Raw genomic sequence first — 27124 nt, forward strand, 5'->3', positions numbered from 1 at the left:
TACCTGTTTCCCCAGGTATTTCTTCGGCGATTATGGTATATGAAATAACAGCGAGACAATACAGGGAAAGGATCACTGCTTCTCTCTTGCTGGGACAGTGGGAATATGGATGTTGATGCAATGATCCTTCTAGTGATCCCCTGCATATTCCTGAGTAAGCCTTTAAAACCAAGGGAGACTTCTCCTGAATAATCCTCCCTGGGTTTTAAATGGGACCTGGCTAACTCGAGACAGAATGGAACTGTTTGGACTGCTCTATGTCACCTTCCATAATAGCTGGGTGCTCTGAAGAAAGCTGCGAGTTCGTTACCTTCAGACTGGATCTCAGTGTATTAACGCAAGGAGAGGCAGCACTCGCCTTGCTTCCGGCAGCCAGCCCTCCACATTCAAATGCATTGGTATTGACTTGGCAATCAATTTTCAAATTCCAGGCAGCCAGGCCAATGAAGACTAATTATGTCACCCAGTCACATGCCCCAACTAATGCAAACTGAGCAACTCTCCCTTTAGACATCACCTCCATATCATTGCTTGTTGTGCCCTTTTGTTTCTAGTCACAAAGATCTCCACAGGAGAAAACCAGCAGGCAAAACTCTTTTAGTACAACTTGTAGGACACAGCAAAATGATCAAGAAGGGCAGAATGTCAAGTGGTTAGAGCAAAGGCCTGGGAGTCAGGGCTCTGGGGTCTATTCCTGGCATTGCCACGCAGACATTGTGACAAGTCACCTAGCCTCTTTGGGTCTCATTCTCCCTGTCTAGGAGAATGGGTGTAATAATTACTTATTCCCCTTTGTATGGCATTTTGACAGGCTTGGATGAAAGGTGCTACTTACCTACATCCTCCATTACCCTAAAGTCTGAGCACCTCTCATCTAATGTATTTATCTTGCAAACAACCCCAGGAGGCAGGCAGTGCTATGATTCCCATCGTACAGATGGGGGAACAGAGGCCAGATTTTTAGGGATATTTGGATGCTGATCGGCACACAGATCTCTTCAGAAGTCTGGCCCTAAGTGACTTGCCCAGGATCACACAGGAATTGTGTGGCAGAGGAAGGACTTAAAAACACAAGCTTCAAAAGTCTCAGGACAGTTCCCTAATCATTGGACCCTCCTTCCTCTCTCTAACTATATACTTGCAAAGTATGAATGGGTGCTCTTTCCTCCGCAGTTGAGCTCAAAAGATAGGGGTCCATTTTAAGGGCAGTTTTCAACTCTCAGGACCGCTACCCAAACCAACCAATGTGAAACTTCACATACCACTTCTCTTCCCAGCCAAGATTTTCCTGCAGAAATCTTCAGGTAAATCCCAGAAGGTGTCTGGCCAGACTAGTTCATAAATGCACCTTTAGTCTGTTTTTATTCTCTCTCCTCGTCTCTCCTTCCTCCATTTCAAACAATTTTCCTACTATTCTTTGGCTCATATCTCCAAAACAGCTGCACCTGCAATATCAGAAAGTGCATGTCTCTTGAGCCGGGTCTGCTGGAAACAGTAGGAGATTGCAACAGATTTTTAATGGTTTTCATGTGAGCATGAAAGCACAGATGGACTAATCATGTAAAAAGTATACACACAAGGGGCATGATTGACTTGTGTGCTAGGTGTCTCACTGGTAATCGTTAAGGTAATTTTCTTCCCACGGCTATACAGACAGATGGAGTTTGCACAACTGCTGCATGACAAGGAGGAAAGTACTGCTGTTCGTGTGATCACCGATGAGGCAAAATTTTGCAATGAATCCACCAATAACATTGCCATAGTATCTTGGTTGTTCTCAGGATGGCACTACAGGGCAGAGTTAAGATTGTTTGGGTTCTCTGAACTGTACATCTGCATGTTGTGAATGGAACCTTCATTTGGGATTTCACACCTTTCTAATACTTGGGGGTTGATTTACGTGTTCATTGGCTGAAGTGAGGGATAAATTATCTCAGTTCTTGACTCCAGAGAAAGGCTTTTTCCTGGGGACTATTATTTATTACACAGTTTAGGTGTTACCTTCTAAGCTTCACGCAAACCAGCTAATTGTGTGTTTCTGAGAGAGAAACAAGTGCAATATATTATGCTCAGCTAAAATAAAGGTGACCATTATCTATTTGCCATAATGACTGGCTCACGGCCTATAAAAGTGGCAGATAGAGTGGCTGAAGTTTTGCCCTCTGGTAAACAGTTTGCCAGCTACAAGTCTGCACTGCCATTTTTTTGTTTCCAGGAAGTTTATCCCACCTTATTTATGTGGTGTGTGCAATATGGCCAAGCCACACCACAGCGTTCTGATCAACGATGTTCAAGGCAAAAAGACCTCCAGGAAGTTGAGTCATTTTGTAACCCTCAACAAGGTTCCACCTATCCCAGCAGACTTTTCTCATGGAGGCACCTTACTTGGGTTCTGGGTGAGGTAGTGGTTTGTTATTCTAGACTTTCCACTTTACAAGAGTGGTTTCCAATCCTGCCCACAAACCACAAATTCACCTCATTTGGTGAGCTCCATCTAGTCCCCAAAGGATAAATGCAAAGGACAAATGGTCAGGGTCCTCAACAAAGTTTGGAAAACTGGAACAGCAACGGGGGGATGCACAGCAAAGACTATTGCTAGAGCCAATCACAGCAGAATATATAACTTTTCAAGCCCAGCTCTGTTAATACTCCTTAATCCTAATGTACAGCACCATCTGCTATTTCAGCCTAGAACCACTGGCTCTGCCAACATACCTCTGCCCAGGTTCAGATCTGCAACAACTTGGGTTCTCTCAATGCACCTCTATCCTGGCAGGAAGCACTCGCAGGTATTCCGGTGCTGGATCTCTCCTAGGTGCTAGTTATGTATTGCAAGTGATCCCTAGACTCTGGATTAGCATGTCCCTTCAAGTATTACATTAAAATCATCCACTCCTCGGATCTGCTTAGCATCCTAGTGCAGCAGTAGGCTCCCTATCTAGCTGGCGGGTATGTGTAGATGCATGACATGGCCTGTATTTAGAAGTCAGTCCTTGCAGAGTGCTCTTTGGTCCCAAACAATATTTAAATTTCATTCAAAAATTCACTGAGTTTTTCAACAAAGAGAAAACTTTCCCTTTTGCTTCAAACGGCAAAGTTTCATTTTGGCAAAATAGAGAAATTTAACTAAAAATGTAGAAAGTTTTCCGCAAAAAATTATCACGTTCCAAGTCGCATTGGACAACATTTTGCACAGCTCTACTGAACTGAATAGAGCAGAAATGGAGACCTGAGTCTTGTCCTGGTAATAAATGTCTTTCCCATTGGCTTCAATGGGCCTTGGATCAGACCTTAAGAATGATTCAGAGTCCTGCCACCCAGAGACACTCAAAATAGGACAGAGCAGGGTCTTAACTGAAATGAAATATATTTGATGCCATTTACCCACCTCTGGGAGCCAGAAAACCCAGCTCTGACCAAGATGACCATAGCAGGATTTTCAATGTCCCACAGTAGCCATGAATGTAAAGCTACCAGCCCTGAAATTAAAGGGACTCTCAAGAGAAAAATTGCACAGGACAAAACAAATCCCTTCCCTGTGTAACTAATAACCTGAATGATTACAAACAGAATGGAGCTGGTAAAACTCATTTACCCTTTGCCTTTTGATGCTCATTCAGCTTTGACAGGGAAACGAGCTCACTGTTTTCTGAAGCTGGGCCCAGGCAGCACCTCCCAAGCGTTTACTGGTTACATGTCACAATGCCTCCAGGAGGGAAGTATTTCCCCATTTTTCAATTATGGGGAAGCCAAGCTCAGACGTCCGTGGTCCACCCAAGGAAGCTGGGGCAGAAGGGCTGGCCATAAATTGTGCAACACTTTTTTTGGCCATTTTCAAGTCCAGCCTAGTCCTTGCAACAGTTTAACACTGACTCAAACACACAACATTAAGGACACACCCACCCTCTCATGCGTTATGTAATTTATGGACAGCCCTGGTGCCCCATCTCCCACAGCTGCCTGTTATCTGCATAAACATCTGTCCAGATCCACAAATCTGTTCAGATTAACCAGATTCATTGTTTAATTAGACAAATATCCCACCCCTTCCTTCCCTATTCTGTTGTCATTGAATTTTTAAAAACCATTCAAATGTTTCTAGTCACGTCACCTTCCCACCCCCATCTCAGGGACTCTCGAGATAGGTTTTCTAACTAACATGACAGTTTGCCAGAAGGGAAGGATAGTCTGGAAGCTAGAGCATGGGAGTGGGCTGCAGCCGATCCCAGGTTCTCCACTGGTGACGCTGACCAAGTCTCTGGAAAATAGTACCACTCCCTTTGTCTGCCTCGTCTATCTAGATTGCAACGTCTTGGGGGCCAGCACAGTCTCCCACTAGGAGTTTGTGCAGTTCCTGGCACAATGGATTTCTGTTCTCAGCTGTGACCTCTAGCTGCTACTGCAATCATCATCATCCCTTTAACTTTGCTACACAATCCCTCGAATCAGCCGTGTTTAGAATGATTCTCCTCCAACCATCTTTGAGGACTGGGCATGCCCCTCCTACACCCTTTCCCCAAGCCACCCATACAGAACTGCTGGAAGCCCCTGGCATGGGACCATCCCCTGCTGCCTGCGTTTGTGGCTTTTTCCTCCCCTTTTGCAATTCGAAAGCTGGCTGGCCCACTCCCTGGGATTTTAACCTCACACACCTGCTACGATAGTCGTAAGTGATTTTAGATATATGGATGCAGCGCTGGTTGATCTGCTCTGTGATTGCAGTGCTGATCAGGCTCCCAGGAGGTGCTCTCCCAATACCTTTCCACATGATGAGTGGAATCTCTCTTTTCTCCACTCCTGGTTTCATTCTCTATCCTGTCACTCCTTCCTCCATTCCATCACTGCTGGGATCTTCATTTTCTTGACACATCCCAGGAGTTCCCCCCTACACTTTGGTGTCTTGAGTAATTCATGTGCTTTCATGCTTTGATCATATTCCCCACCTACACATGAATCAAGACCTTGCATCTGAGTGTTTTTTCTAAGCTTGCTCCAGTTGGAGATTCACAGGGCAATTACTTACGGTCTTATGTTGGATTTTTGGACTGAGTGGGATCATAGTGAAATTTAGGGCATAAGCTGGAGCCTGCTGCTGCCCAAACTTCTTGTACACAGATCTGTTAAAGCAACTTTGTCCTGACCTGCAAGGCCCCGACTGTCCCAGCATTGGGCCTCAGAGTTCTACCAGTGCAACTTGCTACTGTTGCACTTACTACTCCTCCAATCTTGGCTCACTATCCCGGCCCTATCAGCCTACCTGCTGAGGAAGCAGCATTTCTTACAACTCTCGCGTTGTAGGGTTAGGGTTAGGGCCACCTTTTATTCCATTCTGAAATTGACTAAAACATTTGCCCTGCTTTTAATTCTGCTTCCACACTGCAGACGCCAGACAGTTCTGCAAAACCCTGAGCACCTCCAGTTTTGCCTGCAAGGACCAAGAGAATTACTGCCAGGGAGTGGAAGGAAGTTTAATACCAACGTGCGTTGCAATGAAGGATTAGGAATGAATTCAGGCAGCTAGATCCTTAGCTTGTGTAAATCAGCATCACTCCACTGAAGTCAGTGGAGTGATGCCGAGTTACACCAGCCAGAGATTTTGCCCTTTGCTTCTAATGGCATAAGCGGGGAGGGGCAATTCTCTGGAGTTTGAATTTTGCAGGAAAGGTGTCAGATGAGAGAGACAGATCCAGCTTCTTCCTCTTTGTTACTCGCATGAGGAGTTAGCATTGCGCACTTCTTTTGTCCTCGCTGCTCAGCCACTTTCCCTCATTTGGTTTTTTAAACACTAATTTTAATTTTTATTAGGTGCTTGGCTCCAGTCTAACTACCCCCATTTGACTTGCTGACACACACATCAGTAGGAACACGCTCCGCTCCGGCAGAGTGGGTTCCCTGGCATTAGAGACAGCCCCCAAGCTGCAGATTCTTTCGAGATGAAAACGAGTTGAATAAACAGAACAGACAATTTTCTTAAATAAAACCGCAGCAGCCTCCACGGTTATGCTGTGCGGAGCGAGTGTTTAGAGGTATTCTTTCCCCTCTCCTTGTGCTTGTTAGACACAATTTCTTCTTTAATCATCTTTCCTCCACTTCAGAGCTATTGAAGAGGGGTTGGGGAAGCACGACAACTAGCGAACCTGCCTATTATTTAGCAAAGATACTTGAGACCGCCAAGGAGGATTCTGAAAATACAGGAGACGATTAAACCCTATTGTATCTTACACCCTGACCCTTGCATACTTTCTGTTGCCATACTGTGTACCTTTTGGGTCATTTGACTGTCATCGTGCCTGAAATGGCCTTCCTTGTGGCATTGTTGTAGGGGAGGGAGCCCACAGCCTTCTCCATCTCTCACATCTTGTACCCAAACACAGTAATTCAAGGCCTGAGCCAAAGCCAATCGGCAAGATGCCCATTGACTTCAATGGATCCAGCCCTTCCATCTCCCTTGAGAAACCAGCTTACTTCTCTCTCCAGGTGTGTTAACCAGTAGCAATCCACGCGCCCGTGTGTGTGTATAACACACACACACAATTAATGCCAACAGAAAAAGAAATTATAAATAAGATGGGTTAAGCAACACAATGGGAACAGCATGAAAAGCATCACTAGGCAGGCACGGAGTATTACAGAATTACCTGCAGCATGGCAGAAAGAGTCCTGTCCCAGCTAGCTAGCTAGCAACTTATAGGGTTACAATCGTTGTACACCTCTACTCCGATATAACGCTGTCCTTAGGAGCCAAAAAATCTTCCTGCGTTATAGGTGACACTGTGTTATATCGAACTTGCTTTGATCCACCAGAGTGCGCAGCCCCGCCCCCCCCAGAGAACTGCTTTACCGTGTTATATCTGAATTAGTGTTATACCAGGTTGCGTTATATCAGGGTAAAGGTGTACTAGCTGAATGCTACTCAAGTGTTTAAACAGAAATAGTTTACTTCCCTTTCTTCCTTTGCAGGCAGTAGGAATTTGTGTGTCTGTGGGCTGGTCTACACTAAGCGGGAAAATCGATCTTAGATACGCAACTTCAGCTACGTGAATAACGTAGCTGAAGTCAAAGTATCTAAGATCAAATTACTCACTGTCTTCACAGTGCGGGATCGATGTCCACGGCTCCCCCTGTCAATTCCGCAACTCCATTCGGGTTGGTGGAGTTACGGAATCGATATACGCGCGTTCAGGGATCAATATATCGCGTCTAGATGAGACGCGATATATCGATCCCTGAGCAATCGATTGCTACCCGCCGATATGGCGGGTAGTGAAGACGTACCCTGTGTGTGAGAGGCAAGATGATCTAACAGAAGGAAAGCCAAGCAGAGACAGGAGTTTTGCATTTGGTTTTGAACACAGTGGGTAGGTCTGCACTGCCACTGGGAGTCGTAATTTCCAGCTCAGGTATGTACACCTGCTAGCTTTGAATTAGCTAGCGAGCTAAAAATACAGGAGCGGCGCCAGGGTTTCTGGCGCCCTAGGCAGAATTCGGGGGGCAGCATTTTGTGCGCTCCCCATGGGGCGCACGGGAGCTTCCGGTTCTACTCCTATCGCGCCGCAAAGAAGGATCCTCTGCTGAAATGCTGCAGGCAACAGCGGCAGTCATTGAGCTGCTCAATTGCCTGCCGCTGTTTTCTGCGGCACTCCGGCAGAAGGTCCTTCTTCAGCGGCGCGACGGGAGCGGAACCGGAAGCTCCCGTGCACCCTGTGGGGAGCGCACAAAATGCTGCCCCCTGAACCCTGGTGCCCTAGGCGACCACCTAGGGTCACCTAATGGAAGCGCCGGCCCTGTAAGAACAGCACCATGGCTCTGTACCGGGGTGGCTACCTGCTCCTGGGGTGGTGATCTTGAGAGGGGAGGGTGTAGTGGGGTAGTTACCCACTCCTGGCCTGAAAGGGGTTAAAAGCCAGCCCTTGGGAGGCAGCCTCAGCTGTGGCCACACCCCAAACAGACTCAGCTGGCCCTATACGGGCAGGGAAGCCAGGGGCAGACACACAGGCTCTCTCTGGTCTGAGAGGGAGCAGGGCCTGGCTGCCTAGCAGAAAGGGTTCTAGGAGTGAAGCAGGGCTGGGGAAAGCCAGAGAAGCAGGGGAGCTCCTGGCTGGCAACTCCCTAGGCTGCAAGGCCTGGTTTAGGCCTAAAAGGGTACTGGGTGGTAGAGGAAGGCAGCAGGTCCAAACCCCCTTGCCTGTGATGAGTGGCTTATACTGCAGTCTGCCCCAGGGAGTGGGGCTAGATGGTGCCTGGCAGTAGCCCAGACTGAGGTGAGGTGGGGTTAGTGGGTGGGGGTTCCCCTGGGTGGGGAGACTCAGAACCTGAAAGTGTGGGGGTACTGCCAAGGGGGTAGCACCCCAGAGAAAGGGGCACTTGGGTCCGGGAGGGACATGGGAGCCCAGTGGTAAGGCGGATCACCGGCCTGTAGAGGGCGCTCCAGAGCTGGGATGAGCTAATTCCGAGGGTGATCAGCAGTGGGCGCCGCTGGGTGAATCCATGCATCGCTACAGGCCCCAGCAGCTCAGCCTGAGTACAGTCCCATTGGAGATTCTGGGTACATACTCCGATGATTCACTCAAGCTGCCATCCTTTCCGCTGTAGCCCCACTGCCACTGGATGAAAGCTAGCACATGTACATCTACCCGAGCTGGAAGCTACATCTCAGCTGCAACGGAGCTGTTCCTAGCAAGGCCTGTGTTCTTTCAGGTGTGTGTTCCAGGCCTATGAAAATTCTGCCTCCTGACCTCACAAGCCTCTCCCTATCAATCAGCAGCATCGCCATTCTGATGGGAGGTCACAGTAGCAAAGCCAGATGCTCTCTTCCATAGCTATGTCCAGTCCCATGGCGGGTTCTGAATGTCAGTGCAGACACTTTGAACTGGGCCTTGTGTTCCATGGGAAACTAGTGCAGAAGAGATGAGATCATGCCGACTTGTGGCACTAATCAAATGGGCTGCTGCATTATGTACTGGCTGGAGCTTTTGGAGTGGGGGTGGGAGGAAAGAGGAGAAATGTTCTCTCTTTGTAGTAATGAAGCCTGGAGATCATGAACATGTAGGTCACCATGGCTGTGAGTGTTTAGACAAGATGCGCTGCGGTCTTTTCCCAGACACAAATGAAAGTGGGCACTTTTTGTTGCCACAGCTATTTGAGCATCCAAGAGCACTGAAGTGTCCAGAAGGAACCCAAGGCTGCAGACAAACTGCATCTGGGAACAGATGCCCTTGAAGTGAAATCTTCTAGGAGCATTGGATTCAAACAGGTTTAAGCCCACCCTTTGTGAACATGTTAATTGTCTGGTTCCTACAAGCCAACAACAGTACAGCATGTTCAGAGAGACAGAATTGGGCCAGCTTATTCCCTAGGATATTCCATTGAAGAGAATGCATTTACTCTATAGTTGTTACAGTAGCAGAAGTTACTTAGTTAAGAGAACAGATGCTAGAAGTTCATACAAAGAATTTAAAAAAAAGCTTAGCTCATGAAGCCAGAGTGTCACATTTGTGATAGTCTGGGGATGGGTGGCAGAGTTGTCTCCTTAACTTGGGTAGAAATCATGAGGTACTCAAGATGCATCAACTGAACCAGGTTGTCTGAACTCAGGCCAGGTTCTCAGAACATATTTGGGACCCTCAGTGAGCCCATCAGGTAACATGAGCTGAGTTTCTGCTCTGTAACAAAATCCAGAACCAGGTGAGTTTGGGTGTCGTTACGACAGGCTAGCATAGCTCCTGTTGAGATTCCAGAATTGGAAAGCCAATGAGCATTACATTTTTTCAGATATCCACCACTTTTGGTTGCCTTGATTGTCCAGCTTGACGCTCCTAAAGCCTGTAAGTCAGAGGTGCTGAGTTCCTACAATGCCAACTGAAGTCAATGGGAGTGGCTTAGTGGTCAGTCATGTACCATATACCTCAAGGATCTAATAGAGGAGAATAGCTGAAAGGCACTCATGTTGCTTGAATGGCCAGCCCGCTGCACCAATTTACCAGCAGAGAAAGTTTCTCTAGTGTTGATCTAACTTGGCTTCCCTGCCTTCCAGACAAAGGCAGGAGAGGGACAGCAAGCAGAATCTCAGCTCTCAGGCTCACTAAATTAAGCTGACAAATACAAACAGAGGAGGGGAGTGGGAAGAAAGGCAGGGAGTGAGGGTCAGCTCCTGCTTTGCACGTTAATAACTCTGGCTTTTCAGCCTCAGACAATTTTAAATAAGAGAGATTAACTGATATGCAGTTTTTAAAATGCCTATCAACATCTAGATATGAGCTGCAAAGCCCCTTGAGAGGAGAACTACACTCCCTCCCTACCTGGGCAGTAGCTCCTTGCATCTCTGCCACAGAAATTCTGAATTCCCACATGCAAAAATTGGTCCAAGTCTTCTTGGCAAAGCTTAGGCTGAGGAATGCCGCATCTCTGCTAAACACTCATGTGCTCACACCCCACTCCCTGCTTTTTACCTTGCTAGTGTCACTGGCAACTATTAAGAGCACAGGAGACCAGAATATGTCCTGTCTCCACCAAACACACACCTTGTTTACCCCTTGACGGTTGTTGATTGTTTATAAGAAATGATCTGTATTATGGTAGGTGCCTAGAGACCTGAACCAGCATCAGGGCCCCTACGGTGCTAGGTGCTGGACAGACAATGAGACGTGTGCTCTCAGCTAGAGGCTAAACAATCTACATATACAAGGCAGACAAAGGTGGCATCATCCTCATTGTATGGATGGGGAGCGGAGACAGAGATTAAGTGACTTGGCCAAGGTTACATGGGGAATCCATGACAGAGCCAAGAACTGACTCTAGATCTCCTGAGTCACCCCTCGAGTACCTTAACCACAGGCTCATCCTTTCCCTCACAGCTATTCAGAAGTCTAAAGTCAGTGTGTGATTTGTATTGAAAGAGGTGCTAGAGCTCAAGCAATTTTTTTTTAAACATTCATAACTGATGCAGCAAGCCTGGAGGTGCTTGGGCTCTGAACTGCCAAGCCCTGGCACAAATTAAGCCCGATCTAAAGTAGTTGTATAACCCTCGTTTCCTGGAGAGCTGCTGCAATCTTTGGCTTGTGGCTGGAGCCAGACAGGGCCCTTTGGGGATCTGTGCTCAGCATTTCTCCCCTCTTCCTCCCACCACCAGAGGGGAGTGCTGACTTCCCAACCTATGAACCAGTTCCTACCATTCAAAAATAATGACTGCTGGCTGGCTTGTTCCAGGCCACCCTAGTTCATGAAGAGACGACTCTGGCCTGGGGAACCCAGAGTGCAGTAAATATGCAGCGAGAAGCACCACCGTCCAATGGATAAGGTCTTGTTACTCAGGAAACCTGGGTTCTAGTCCCAGCTCTGCCAATGACCTGCTGTGTGACCTTGGGTAAGTGCCTCAGTTTCCCCTCCTGCCACTTGCTCAGTCTTGCCTGCTTAGCATGTGAGCTCTTTGCAGCAGGGATGCTCCACTTGGTTTGTGCAGCACTTAGCCAGTGGAGCCTCCAGGCACTATCATGATATGACTAGCTAGTAGTCTAGTGTTAGATGGTGTGACAGCGCCAGGGTTGGCAGAAGCGGAAGGCTAGGCAGCTTATGCTGCAGGGTGAAGTGGCAGAGGGTGAAGCCACTGCACAGCATAGGAAAGCTATGGGGACAAAACTAAACATGGGCTAACTGGTCATTCCCATCAGCAGGACTCGGACTGCGTACACACACATCACAGCGTAAGTGTTCGCAGGGCTGACAGCCTGGGAAATGCCACCGTCCTTACAGTTAAAGGGGCACAGAAAAGCTCAGGCTCCATCATTAACAGACTGTGTGTACATAGGACAATTACAGCTGTCTGAGCCCTCGTCCAGACTAACCCGCGGCATCGGCGGGTTAAAATCGATTGCTTGGGGATCGATATATCGCGTCTAGTCTGGACGCTGTGTATCGATCCCCGAGCGCGCTTACATCGATTCCGGAACTCCATCAATCCGAACGGAGTTCTGGAATCGACACGGAGGGCCGCGGACATCGATGCAGCGCCGTCCAGACTGGTGAGTACCTCGATTTTAGAAATTCGACTTCAGCTATGTTATTCTCGTAGCTGAAATTGCGTATCTAAAATCGATTTTAATACCTAGTCTGGACGTGGCCTAAGAACGTGTCCTTCTCTGTCTGCATGCCTGAAGCCGAGCATGGAGCTGGTGCAAACTAGCATAGCTCCTTGGAATCAGTGCTGAGCTATCCCACCCGGGGGTCAGGCCTTTTAGCTTTCAGCCACCTGCTTATCATTTCCTTCATGCACCGTTCCCCACCTGCTAGCCTAGTGTAGGTGAACCTGAAGGTCCAGCATTTCTCTGCCTGTCTCTGTCAGCAACTTCAGTTATCTCAATCCCCACCCCACGTTCTCTGGGACTCTCGGTGCCTCCCTCAGGCCAGGCCCCACCACACCCAGCCCCATTTTGCTCCCTACCGGCCTGTCTCTGACTCACCCCTCCTTGTTGTCACTCCATGCTTCTCAGTCATTCAACCCCCTTCTGCTGCTCCCAGCCTGCCCCATGGCGTCTCCTACCTGCACTAGAAGCACCACCCCTTGTACCCTCACCTCTAGGAGTTTCCTAGCTCCCTGCCAGCACCACTCCTTGCACTCCTCTCCCTGCATCAGCACGCCAACCTCAAGCTCCCCAAAGTCATCATTTGGGTGCCTGACTCATGAGACAATTTTTAAGCCAGAGATTTTTCTTTTAAAAAGCAATTTGAGGTTCTTTTCCATTTGCCTTGTGGCTACTGAGCCTTTAGGCCGCACTTGCTTTGCACTTTTAAGCTTTTCTCTGCAACCGCAAGGGCTAGAAACTCACTTAAAAAATAAAGCTGATTTTTCACGCAAACTCACCACTGCAGGAACCGGGGCTTTAAGAAATGCACCAAAATAATTGCCAAACTCATGAACAAATCACAAGAGCTGGCAACACTGTTTCATCCTCTCAGCAGCGCCACCAAACCACTTCCCCTTCACTGTCTGCAACATTTTGATCCTCTTACACCATTCACTTCTTGCTTCCACCGTGTCCTTCCCAATGGGAAGCCCTCTAGACACAACAAGGTGCTCAGATACTACAGTCATGAGGGCCGTAGAGGTAGATGGATAAATAAGACAGGGCCAACTGTACAGCAGAGATCAGAGTTTGCGTAAAGCCCATATCAAAGTGCACCAGTTTTCATTTCTGCTGCCTTTTATAGGTTGGTAGAATAAAAGTTTAATGATTTTTATAAGCCTTCTATAAAGTCTGAATTTGGCCATAGCATTGAAATAGCCCTCCTCAAACCACAGCACGCTCCCACATACAGAGCTCTTACCTCATCTGCTGCAGCAGCATTCAGCGGCACCATGGACCATCAAGCCCAAGCTTCCACCTTATGCCTCACGCTGCATCAGATACATAACCCCGTATAAGGGGAGCACAGTCCATTGCGTACTAGCACACCGAGATATGGTCACCTCTGAGGATTGTGAACAACCAGGCAAATTTAAATTAACTTTAGCTATGAATAAAAACAGAGTTTCGAAGTTTTTGCTTTTTAAATCCTCTTTTTTTGCAAGTCTCTAGGGAGATCAGAGCATTTCTCAGCCACACCTTCATTCCCTATCACACCCTGGAGCCGACTCCACTGCTCTCCTCCCAGTGGGGTTTGCTTTGATTGTTATGTGTGCTTGTGTATGTAGAAAGGATACGCCCACGTGCTGTGGGCAGGAAATGCAGACACACACTGGATGCCTATTGATCTCCACCTGCTGTACAGAGACAAATGAAGCCTTTTGCTTTTTTACGGCTACTTTCAGCCACATTAAATTTCATTTCTACATCTATAAACCTAGATTGCTTTGAATGGGAGGTTTGATTGTGGAGTTTACAAGTTCCATCTACCTTGGGTAGAGACGCTGTTTCGTGTGACAGGCAGCACCTTGATAGAGTACTTGTGCTGCTGTCCCTTAAGTTTTCCACCGGACTGTACTTTAATTAGGCCTCCAGCTCTTTGGGGACAGCTATCACTCTGCCCCCAGTGGCAATCTAATGGACGCTCACGTCTCTGAGTTCCGAAACCCAGTGGGGGTAGGGGAAAGGAGAAGACTCTTGTAACATCACCTGACCTAATATCCACCCGTCTTTGCTACTTTACCAGCCAAGGCTAACCTTGATATTTACAAGCTGGCAGGAAGGTCTCCATCGCCACTTAAACAGGCAGGGCTGACAAAACTGACTTATTAAAGTGTATGTTTTACTGAAATCCATTTAGGCGAACACAGAATACACAAGTACTGCTGTTCCCTGCACCGCAGTGTTTATAATGCCTCACATGGCAGGCTCCAGCCTCGCTCACTCTCTCTCTTTCACTCGCCCTCGCTCTCTGGATGCATTTGCTGGAGACAAATTCACAGTAATCTATATAAACTCCAGGCTTTGACATCGCAAAGCATCAAAAAATTCAGACAATTACCTGGGCCCCACCAGGAGGCTGCTGAGAGAGGTTCTGCCAGTAGAAAACATCACTGTAAAGCAAGGATGATGGTTTTGAAATAAAACCCAGAGACAGAATTAGAAGAGAGGGGAAGCGAGAAAGAGCAAATTGAAGAGCGTAAAGACCAGCTTGACCCTAGGTTGAGAGAGCAACAACTAGTTACAGACCCAGTGGGGGCAAATCTGGTTAAGTTTAGTATCAGGGTAGGGCACTGGTTTATTGTATTAAAATGCCATTTCCGGACAATTAGCTGGGGCCAAATAGCACCAAGGGCAGCCTAAGCTATAGCATAAAGGAAATGCAGTAAGTGAGCACACTCGAGCTGCATGTGCCCAAAGAGATACGAAAAGCCAACCGGTTTAGGCTTATTAAAGCCCCAGAGATGTGAAATATCAGCCAGCACAGGCTGTTAGTGCCAAGGAGACCTAGAATGCCAGCCAGCCAGGCCGGGGATATAGAATACCAGCCAAGCCACACTGTTCATGCCAGGGAGCTATAAAATGCCAGCCAACCCAGACCATTAATGCTGCGAGACATAAAATACCAGCTGTGAATTAACGCCAAGGAGGACTAAACCAAGCCTCATGAATAAGCAATAGTCACTGATCATACGAAGAAGCTGCTGGAAAGCCAATGCAAAGGGATGCAGTGAGTGGCACTGCTCATGAATGGAGTAGCAGCATGGCCAAGTGCCTGATTCTGCCACGCTTATTCATGTCAAGCAGCAGCTTATTCTGCTAGCAGGCTCACCTGGGTTCAGTGGGAGTAGCTGCGGAGAAGGGCCGTGTTCCACCTGGGTTAGACCTGGCAGAAGCATGCCCTAAAGAACACAGTTGCAGAGGGAATCTGGGCTGCACATTGCTCCCCTCAGGGATTATAAACAGGTGTCAGGGCGTCCCATTGTTCAGCCACTGGGAGCCATCGGTTCCAGTGCTGATGGGAACTCGGTGACCTTTCTGCCTGCCTTTAAAATGACGGACACGTAGATTATGCATTGTTCTTGGTACCTTTGGAAGCCTCTCTGGCTGGCAGTCCCAGCAGCATACACTACAGGTTTCTGTGCTGCTGCAGACTGTCTGCACCCAGCTTGTTGGCTCACACAAATTAAATGCTGTTACAAGTTGGCATTTTGCTCAATTACCTGTTGCATTTTGTGGTAACAAGGCCACATACCCTAGATAGCAGAAAGGAGCATCACAGATTCAGACAGCTGATGTAGGATGTGCCTTATAAAAGCAGCAAAGAATTCAGTGGCACCTTATAAAGTAACAGACTTTTTGGAGCATGAGCTTTCGTGGGTGAATACCCACTTCATCAGATGCATGTAGTGGAAATTTCCAGGGGCAGGTATATATATGCAAGCAAGCTAGAGATAATGAGGTTAGTTCAATCAGGGAGGATGAGGCCCTGTTCTAGCAGCTGAGGTGTGAAAACCAAGGGAGGAGAAACTGGTTTTGTAGTTGGCAAGCCATTCACAGTCTTTGTTTAATCCTGAGCTGATGGTGTCAAATTTGCAGATGAACTGAAGCTCAGCAGTTTCTCTTTGAAGTCTGGTCCTGAAGTGTTTTTGCTTCAGGATGACCACCTTAAGGTCATGCATCTGAAGAAGTGGGTATTCACCCACGAAAGCTCATGCTCCAAAACGTCTGTTAGTCTATAAGGTGCCACAGGATTCTTTGCTGCTTTTACAGATCCAGACTAACACGGCTATGTGTTGGAGGGGTTTTATCTGGGAACTGTATGTGATGGCGAGTGGAGTCGTGCACCGTGTTTGGTGGAGATTTTGTAGGTGTTGGTCTCTGTCTGAGACAACCGCATCTGCTCTAACCCCTCAGACAGAGACCAACACCTACAAAATCTCCACCAGCATTCTCAAAACTACAATACCCGCATGAGGAAATAAGGAAACAGATCAACAGAGCCAGACGTGTACCCAGAAGCCTCCTACTGCAAGGCAAACCCAAGAAAGAAACCAACAGGTCTCCACTGGCGATCACATACAGTCCCCAGCTAAAACCCCTCCAATGCATCATCAGGGATCTACAACCCATCCTGGACAATGACCCCACACATTCACAGGCCTTGGGTGGCAGGCCAGTCCTCGCCCACAGACAACCTGCCAACCTGAAACATATTCTCACCAGTAACTGCACACCGCACCATAGTAACTCTAGCTCAGGAACCAATCCATGCAACAAACCTCGATGCCAACTCTGTCCACATATCTACACCAGCGACACCATCACAGCACCTAACCAGATCAGCCACACCATCACCGGTTCATACACCTGCACATCCACCAATGTAATATACGCCATCGTATGCCAGCAATGCCCCTCTACTGTGTACATCGGCCAAACTGGACAGTCTCTACGGAAAAGGATAAATGGACACAAATCAGATATTAGGAATGGCAATATACAAAAACCTGTAGGAGAGCACTTCAACCTCCCTGGCCATACTATAGCAGACCTTAAGGTGGCCATCCTGCAGCAAAAAAACTTCAGGACCAGACTTCAAAGAGAAACTGCTGAGCTTCAGTTCCTCTGCAAATTTGACACCATCAGCTCAGGATTAAACAAAGACTGTGAATGGCTTGCCAACTACAAAACCAGTTTCTCCTCCCTTGGTTTTGACACCTCAATTGCTAGAACAGGGCCTCATCTTCCCTGATGGAACTAACCTCATTATCTCTAGCTTGCTTGCATATATATACCTGCCCCTGGAAATTTCCACTACATGCATGTGACGAAGTGGGTATTCACCCATGAAAGCTCATGCTCCAAAACGTCTGTTAGTCTATAAGGTGCCACAGGATTCTTTGCTGCTTTTACAGATCCAGACTAACACGGCTACCCCTCTGATACTTGATGTGCCTTATGTATTTCAAAGAGAAGATACAGCTGAGGTTTGGAAACATCTTAGCCCCGAAGTTTGCTGTCTTCTGCATTGACAGGGATCAAGGTTTCTCATAACGTCTAATGAAACTTTTCATATTTAGAATTTGGTGCCCTTGAGCCCCTGGAAAATTGCCTCTCTTCCTCCTGGGGCTCACAAAGGGATATGGTCTCAATGTTTTGCCTCAAATTCCAGCTACACAACTCTCACTAGAGAGACTTCCTCTCAGCCCACCAGATGAGGTCCCATCTTCCTTCCCCAAGAGGCAGCATCACCCCATCCCACCCCCCATCAGACAGTTGGACGTGCTCAGCTATGCCCTACAGTGCCATCTACTACTTTGCCTCAGACTCACTGCTCCATCCAGGGCTCCTCTGATCATGGGACTCAGATCTTGCATATCTTGCCTTAAACTGCCCCTTGTTATGTCAAGCTAAGTATGGAAAGGTGAGCCTCAACATGTCTGAGTGCTGACTGGGACTCAAGCCAATGCATGGTAAACTCAGGCATATCTCCGGAGCTGACAGGAGAAGGCTGGCTTCATGGGGAATTAACTGACTTCTCTTTTTCCCAGTGCTACATGGATAAACTCAAGTAGGATAAACTTTTTCTGGGCAAGTACTCCTCCTTCTGCAGTCAGCCAGGTTCCAGGAGTGAGGTCCTGGAGCTCAAGAACTTTTGGGCAGTGGCAAAGACCAACCACTTTGCTGCTGGACAACACTACTTCCGTTGCACCTTAACACACAGAAACTGAACTATTAATGGATTATTTATATATACTGACAGTAATGGGATTCCCACCAACAGGACAATTGCTCATAGTCAGATTAGTATCTCGTGTATTGCAAGTGCCCTTCCACTGAATGAAGGGCCCACAGGTCACCAGCTGCTCAGGTCTACGGTGATGGACTGATAAGACAGTACAACAGCAGACAGCTCTAACCTGGTGCAGCTTGGTCACTCCTTGAGGTGACCAGCTAATCTCACACAGGTTCCCACATGCTGAACAGCCACACTGCAAGTGAAGAGACTTAGCAGCAGGCATCGTGGCCTATAGTGAGTTATTTCATAGAGTTTTACTTATATATCAGACCACTTTTGCATGTGTTTTAATGCTATGTCTGAACTGGTCTATGTGACTCACTCCCACCTTTGTAGGGACAACCCTATGGCCTGGACTCCTTAGTTTGTCTTGAAATGAGACAGAGGGTCATCCCTCAAGCAGGATAGTCAAAGGGTTCTTAAGTTGCAATGTAAGCTGATCAAAATGACCACTCATGGAGCCAACAAAAGTTAGGGGCTGTGTAGAGAGTCTTTAGCTAGAGGTCAAATTAGATTGTACTGGACACCATCACATTGCTTTAAGTCAGGGCATTCCTATGTAAAAGGGAAGTCATGTGAGAGACTATCAGAAGAAAACAATTATAGAGCAACAGGTACAAATGGCAACTATGCAGGAGGACATAATTACCGAAAGTGAAGTTATGAAGTATGGCTAGAATGGTAGATTGTGAGGGAATTGTGCTACTGTAAGAGACTGAATTGCTTCTGTCTCTGCTAGAATCTATCAGACATGGATGGATCATGTGTCAGAGAAAACAAGTGTCTCCCTTTGTCCTTTTATTCTCTTCATGTACCTTCCAATAGGGGACTAGAGGAAAGACAATGATCCACCACCTTGGCTTATTTAAATACATTGAGCTTCTAGTGCATTCTGCCTGACATATGACAGCATAGCAGCTAGCGCTGTGTAGTTTGGGGATGATGTGATTCCAATTCTATTATCAGGTGAGTGGATTCTCTACTGTCCTTGGGGGAATGCTGATCACCATCCCTTCACCTTTCAAGTTCGTAAGAGACAACAAGCTTAGTGATCACTTCCAGCTAGTTCCACAGCAGAGTTAGGCCCCACGTGCCCAGTTAAAGCCATTGTGGATAGTGGTGCGTGAGAGTCATGCTGATCCTCCCTGATTCCAGCCTTATCTACACTGGGATTTTAGCCACGGGCATAGCTGCAGCAGTGCAAGCCACACCTGAGGTCATTGGCATCTGTGCCAGTCACACTGTGCCAGTGAATGGAATGTCATACTGGGGGCTTTCCACTATCGCAGTGATAAGAGCTCAATCCCTGAGCAGGCTAAATCACACTGCACCACTGTAAATTGTGTCACTCTAGGAGTTTCCACCAATGCAGCTACACCTGTAGCCACAATCCCATTGTGACTAGGCACGTGTGTTCTCTCTTTGGGGAAGCAGCATCCAATGAAGTTGACATTTAATTTCTCATTACAGACACAGTTAAAGAAAAAAGGGATTACAAATGAAGACTGTATCACGTCACACAGTGTCTCAGCTCCTGCGTGCCGGGTTCCTCTCTCTTCTGCTCGGGCAGTTTCATCAATTAATTGACTTCTTTCCCCATCTAATTTATGATTACTTAATGTTTGCTTATATAATATGCTCCAAGCCCTGCTTTATACTCTGCACAGTTACACTGCTAATGATTCCTCTCGCACTGTGTTTATTGCATTTTGCTATGTAGTCAAGAAAGATTCAGACACAAATGCAGCAAGAGGACTGCTGATCAGTCATAGAGCCCCTTCATTTCTAGGTCACCTGCCCCAGAGCAGCGGGGAGTGAAGTTCTTACCCTACAGTGGCCTGTGTGCAAGGAGCTCACGCCCTCCATGGCAGCTGGTTCTAATTCACACCCTTGTTGGCCATTCCCAGACAACAGGCCAAGGATTGAGTGACCTGGGGAGAAAGACCTTTGTGGCAGTGGAGATTGAGACATCTTAGCAGAAGGAACCCTTGCACTCCCCTTGCCTGCTCTGTAGACGGTCTGGGGACTGAAGTGAGGCCTGGACCATGCATAGATTTTGTGCTGGTATGATGATTCGGCTTAGGGGTGTGATAGTTTACTGATCTAGTTAGACTGGCATAAGCCCTAGGGTAGACACTGTTACACTAGTAAAACGTGCATTATACCAGTATAGCTTAGTCCCTTTCCCATTCAGGAACAGCTATACCAGTATAAGCACATTTAGACCCGTATAATAGCATCCACACTACAGAGGCTGCACTGCTTTCACTATAGGAGTCTGTGGACAATTTGTTGGTGGGGCAAGGTCTCAGGTGGACTTTGTTCTCCAGGGCTCATGGTGGTACCTCTCACCATCGCTGAGTTCACTTTGAACAATAATCCATAAACATTCCCCTCTCCCTACAATGGGCCCAAATAGAGGACCCAGTATGTGGGGACACAACCATTAGTCCTACTGGACACAGAATGCTGCGGGCTTTCTTCTTGCCTTGTAAGCCACTCTTCCCACAGCCTCCCTTTCCTGCTCTGTTATTTTTGATGTGAAGAAGGTTAAGGAACAGGCATGAGGGAGTAGCAGGTTTAGGTAGAACTTTGGGACTACACTGAGTGACCACCCTCCAAACGTTGCACCCACAACAAGCAAATGGGAGATTTCCCAAGGAGGTTAGCCACAGCTGCAGATTGAGGGTGGAGTGGTTGGACTTCAAAAGGCACGCAGGTTTTACAGTGAAAAACAACAACAAAAAAATCTAAAACCATCCCCTCCCAAGAATACTTTATTTGGGTCACTCCAGGTACAGAGTGGATTGGGCAATTTAACTTTTCTGGAAAAGCTAGAGTTGCATCTGGGGGTGGAGACCACAGTCTAGGTTTCAGTACACTGAAACATCCAAGGGCTTGTCTACACTAGACAGGGTTTTCTGGTATTTTTATGTCCGCAAATCCTCCTAGAGAAGGCACAGCTTATATCAGCAAAATAGTTCTAGTGCTAGTGTAGCTTTGTCATAAACAGATAGCTAAGGGTTAATGTTCTTTTACCTGTAAAGGGTTAACACAGGGAACCAAACACCTGACCAGAGGACCAATCAGGAAACAAGACTTTTCCAAATCTGGGTGGAGGGAAGTTTTGGGTGTGAGTTCTTTGTTCTTTGTCTTGGGTCTGACCCTCTCGGCTCTGAGAGTGATTTTTCTATCTCCTGGCTTTCTAATCTTCTGTTTCCAAGTTGTAAGTACAAGGATAGTAAGACAATAGGTTTATATTGTTTTCTTTTGTATTTACATGTGTGTAGTTGCTGGAATGTGTTAAATTGTATTCTGTTTGGATAAGGCTGTTTATTCATTTTTTCTTTTAAGCAATTGACCCTGTATATTGTTACCGTAATACAGAGACTATTTTTAATGTCTTTTTTTCTTTTTAAGACCTGTTGGAGTTTTTCTTTAGGGGGGACTCCAGGGAATTGAGTCTGCAGCTCACCAGGGAATTGGTGGGAGGAAGAAGTCAGAGGGAAAATCTCTTTGTGTTAGATTTACTAAGCCTGACTTTGCATACCCTCTGGGTGAGGGGGAGGAGAGATTAGATCTCTCGGTACTTGTGTTTCCAGGACTGGAAGCAAGGATTCTCCTAGGGTCGTCCAGGGAGGGGAGCCTGGGAGGAAGTAACAAGGAAACAAGGGGAGGGGGGTTATTTCCCTTTGTTGTAAGACTCAAGGCATCTGAGTCTGGGGGTCCCCCAGGGAAGGTTTTGGGGAGACCACAGTGAGCTAGGTACTGTATAATCCCTAGCTGGTGGCAGCAATACCAGGTCCAAGCTGGTAACTAAGCTTGGAGGTTTTCATGCTAACACCCATATTTTGGACGCTAAGGTCCAGATCTGGGAAGAAATGTTATGACAAGCTTATATCAGTTCCCAAATAAAATAAACTATACTAGCGAATAGGCTTCTAGATTAGGGCTTCAACTGGCATAGCTACATAGATTAGGGGTGATTTTTAGTGGTAAGTATACTGCCCTAGGGTATAAACTCAGCATAGAGCCTTTCCATAGGGGTCTGGATTGGCCCAGTTCCCCTCACATGGAAGGCAGCATTGTTCTGCTAGCTGAAGAACCAGAGCATAGTATGGTTGCACTTCTACAGCACCTTCCATCCAAGGGTTGCCAAGCCCTCTACAAGCCTTAATGAACACACGTGAAGCAGGTAGATTGGTATCATTGCCCCCTTTCTACACATTGAGTGGGAGATTGGGGGCAGAGAGACATTAAGGGCCTGATTCTCAGAGGTTCTGGACTGCACCGGAAAGTGGTGAAAGAGTTCAGAATCAAGCCTTTAAAAGGCCTAGCCTAAAATCACACAGGAAGTGAGAGACAGAGCCCAAAAGTCCTTCCTCCCACTGTGGTGCTTTAGCTACTAGCCCATACTCCTTTGCACTCCAAAGAGCCAGCAGCATCCGTAGCTAACAGGGTCAGGATAGGGCTGAGTTTTCTTCTTTGCCCTGGATTTCAAAGCTTTAAGTATTCCACTTCCCAGCCCCTTTCTAGCCTAGGTCTTCTCCCTTACACCTCCAGGCTTGTGCCCAGACCCCATCACTACATTGTTGAGATAGCCAAAACAAAGGAAGAGGGATGGGACCCCCATTTCAGCATCATAGATCATATGAGTGACTCTCTCTGCAATACTGAGTATGTGACTCACGAGAGCAGTCCTTCTGAGTTTAGTAGGAAGCACTGCAGAATTTGGCCTTTAATTATCTGGAGGGGTCACTGCACCAGGAAGCACCCTTTCTGTCTCAGAAGCCGCGGTGCTGCCCATAAGGCAAACCGAGGCACTGTGAGCATGAAACGGGACCAGCAATTGAACCCATTTTCCCACATGCCAATGCAGGTAGCAGGCTGTCCTTCTCTTTCAAAGCAAACTCTTCCCTGATGAACAGGCAACTAACTCCCTGAAAGCAGTGCTGGAGCCTGCTGCCTGTGCACACAACTGGTAGCAGCCAGGCAAGCTTCTCTCCCTCTGCCCCAGAGGGACTGCCTTTAGGCACTCAACCCCCAGCGTTTGGCACCTCTGGTGAGTTTTCCAAGTAGGGTGCCAGCTACAAGGGTGGTTTGTGCAATAAGGAGACCTAACCACTAGGAATGGCACTAAGGCATCCAAACTCATTGCCCACAGATAACCAAGGAGCTGTCATATGCTGCTGATTTTGACCAGATTATAGCAGGGGACCTGGGGTCCAAAAACTCTTCACAACATTTTGTTTCCAGTTTCTCTGATTAAATCTTTCTTATTTCCCAGCAATTATGCAGGAGACCAAGATCACAAAGGCCAAGTAAACGGGCTTGGCCCAGGAGGTCACTGCAGGATTGGACAGGGCAACATCAGCCTTCACAGCATTAGCTTTGGCTAGTGCCTCCACAGTCATGAGCCCACATGCCCAGCCCAGGATTACAGTAGATGATGCTGGGAAACGCTGCTCTCCAGCATGAAGGGAGAGCAGCCCTAAAGCAATTCAGGCAGAAGATATCTTCCCAAATAACTCTTTACAAGTTGACCACACAAATGGAGCTCAGAAGGCCACTATATCCACCACTTAATTCCCAGTTCTCCTGATTATCTGCTCGGGAAACTTATGTCCTGTGCTGAGCCCCAGGCTCAAAGGTAGGGCAAGTTTAGGAGCAGGAACGCCAAATCTCTTGCAGCAAATTGGCATGTTGGTTCAACAGAACTGTGTGTTTTATCCCCAACATCCTAATGAACAGACTGGAGGCCACATTCTGCCAAGGCTGCAGAGCTATCTGCAGTGTTTATCCATCGCCAGAGTTTATATTTCCCTGTCTGTTTGTTCTTGCTCAGCCTTTACATGCCTGCGTTAAACTGCTGCTTCCCTGCCCAGCAATGGAACTCATGTTTGTTCCCATCCAGTGCTGGAAGAGCCATGGGGACAAAACAATCAGAAAGGGGTCCAAAAATCCAAGGGTAAAACAGACATTCCTTTAGTAATACAGACCCTGGCAAGCTAACCAGCAAATGCAGACAGGGAACTGTCTTGTTCCCAGAGAGCAAGACGTTGTTGAGCCCTGAAAGCTGGCACACAAACAGAAAAAGCTTCAGAGTTCATTATTCCTTTTATTTGGAATTTTGTTTTATATTTATCAGCGACTATTTAAAGTTAAAAAGGGGGTGGAAATCAGTACCAAAACCCCACAACTTTACAGTTTTCTGGGTAACTATTGGGTTAATACTGGGGGACAAGAGGACAAAAAAGCAGCATTTAGAGAAAAGTAAAAGCAGTTTAATGCTGTGGTTTCTTTAATGAGCTGTATATTAGCAGTATGTACACTTACAAATATACACACATACTGCATTGCCTTAGTTTAAAAGCATCATATTTACACTTAGACTCACATTAACAGAACAGATCGACCTACGGTAATGTACTGGATATTCTTAATAATCAATATATTCTTATATTTGAGGGGGTCCAAATTTGGGACAGAAAAAGAGTCAAAACCAAACAACAGCTTTTGTAAAACCCAGGGATTTTTCAGTTAAAATAAAGAATCAGTAAAAACTGAAAATAAATGGCCTTAGTTGTCCCCCTGGTAGCGCATAATCCCTGAATAGGGTTGGGAGACAGCTGTTAAACATACAGGAGATCTCTGTCTAAAGCCGTGCAAGAAGGTGCAGCCGCCAGAGGGGAAGAGTACACCTTCCTAGTCCTCTACCGTGCTGGGCCTGATTCTCCCCAGCCCTATTGCAGGCTGTTTGAGTGAGATCTTTAAGCAGGGATGTGCTTTTCACAGGGGAGAACAGAAAGAGAAAACCAGACTGAAACCCTGCCCTCTGCAAAACCCAGCACCTGGGATCAAGATCTCTGATTCTCCAGTAAGCATTTTACGTTGGGCCCCATTCCTCTCCCTGTTAGAAGCTGTAACAGGTATCTGTGAATGGAGGGCATTTAATTAATTTGTGCCTTGGAAACGCCCAAGTCTCTGCTTCACCCAACCTTCCCCATCCCCCCTCCACAGGAAACCTACAGGAAGCCTGCAAAATGAAAGCTGTGTTACACAGCAAGGGAAACCAAATCAGCTAAACTTCCTGAGTGGAAATTTCAGGCACTTCAGACTCACTTCCAGGGACAGCTCTAGGGGTGGTCAAACCACAGGCATCCCCTGGAATGGCCAGAGTTCAGACAGGAAGGGAAAAAAAATGACAAATTCACCAAAGGGCTCACTCCGTGCTTCTTCTCCAGGTTTGTCAGTTGCATTCATGTCTTTCTTCCCTGGGTCCCATCCACCCTATCCTTCATTCTACTTTCTGCACCGGGGTTCTGGCTTCCCCTCTAAAATCAGTGAGATTTGATGTGATCCCCGAGTGCTTTACAAAATATCAGGCCAAATCCTAAGCTGATGTGAAACAATTTAGCGCCACTGACTTTGCTGGAAAGCTGATGATTTCCACCAAACAACATGCCAAAAAAAAAATCCCTTCGCCTACCCCTATATGCTGCCAGTTCTGGGGTGGAAGGTGGCAGCTGTGTAAGGAATAGCACCGACAGTTAGGGGAAAAAGCACCATATCTAGGGGGAAATGCAGGGGAATTTAAGCAATTAAACTTTAGCTCTCCAAGTTGTAATGTCGGGGTTCCCAGAAGCACCGTGGGATGTTCCATGACCCCAAGCTCTGGGGACCTCCACTTGACACTTCCCTGAGCCCAGTGCCCCACACCATGGGGTGGGGTTCCCCAGACTCAGAGGGGAGCGCGCCACCTATTCAGCCCCGCATCCCCACCTCCCGCTGGCTCTTCCCAGGCGGAGGAAGGAACGCGTCAGGTAGGAGCTTGCCACAGAGGAACCGGGCTTGTCCCGGACGGTGTCCAAAGAAGGCCTGGCCCGGCCACCTTGGCATGCAGGAGGGAACATGTCCCCAGGGCGGGCGCGGCAGAGGCTCCTTGCAGAGAAGCGCACCCAGCCTTGCAGCTCCCCCCTCAGGCCCTTCCACTTGCCAAAGCGGCCCCGCGCTAGCCATCACAGAGCCACTGAGGGCCCGATCCTCAGCGAGCACCCCCAGCAGCCTGCGCCCCGGGCAGGGACACTCCACTTGTGGCAACCCCTTTCGGCCAGGCTGCGTGGCTGGTCCGCCGGGGGGACCCCGGGGCTCGCCGCCCCCCCTCCCCACACGCTGTGCCGGCAGCTCCCCGGCTCAGCCTCGGGCGGGGCTGCCCGGCTAGCGAGCCCCTGGCCAGGACTGTGCCCGGCGCACGCAGCCAGGCCGGCTCCCTGCAGCGCTCTCCGTGGTGCTGAAAGCCAGCGGGGGCCGCCCCGGAGCAGTGCGCGGGACTTACCGGCAGCAGCCGCAGCCAGGCTCTGGCGCTCCGCGGCCCCGGCTCTCCCGCGCCCCTCTCCTCCCGGGGGGCGAGCGGGGGACAGCAAGTCGGGCGGCGCAGTCCGGCGGCGACAGGGGCTCTGGGGAATCGGCGGCTCCGAGCTCCCTCCAGTCGGCCGCCCCTGCTCAGCCTGCCGGCGCGCAGCGCAGAACCCCGGCACAGGCTGCGGCGGAGGGCGCGCGCGCTAGCTCGGCTGTGGCTGGCTCTGGCTTAAATTTCAGCAGCATGGTCCCCACCCCGCCTGCCCACCTCCCGCCGCCTCTCCCGGCCTGGCCCAGCACGCAGCCCCCTAGCGGTCACGGGGGGAGCCTGCACCGGCCGCGGCCGAGCCGGCGCCAGGAGGGGAGCCTGGGGCAGGGACCGCTACTCCTGGCGCTGGAGGGGGGGAGAGGCTCCGGTTTGGACGCCAGTGGGTTCCCCCCAGCGTGGGGAGGGGACGGGCAGCGCCTGGGGTTGGACAAGGGCCGGGAAGCGGCGGGGGGCAGCTCCACGGGCACTCCCGGAATGGGGGGGGTAAATCCCCGGCGAGCCAGGGGGGCTCGGGAA

The 27124-nt window shown here is 48.3% G+C and overlaps 1 protein-coding gene across 1 annotated transcript in view; it reads right to left on the reverse strand.

Moving 5' to 3' along the window:
* Positions 1-26729, reverse strand: part of TNR (tenascin R) — a 310511-nt gene extending 283782 nt beyond the window's left edge. The window contains exon 1 of the mRNA XM_030573302.1: positions 26537-26729. The gene's annotated coding sequence lies outside the window, so the exon portion shown is untranslated. The remainder of the gene's footprint in view (positions 1-26536) is intronic.
* Positions 26730-27124: the final 395 nt, after the last annotated feature.

Source organism: Gopherus evgoodei, chromosome 8, assembly GCF_007399415.2.
Source record: "Gopherus evgoodei ecotype Sinaloan lineage chromosome 8, rGopEvg1_v1.p, whole genome shotgun sequence".
Classification (NCBI taxonomy): Eukaryota; Metazoa; Chordata; order Testudines; family Testudinidae; genus Gopherus; species Gopherus evgoodei.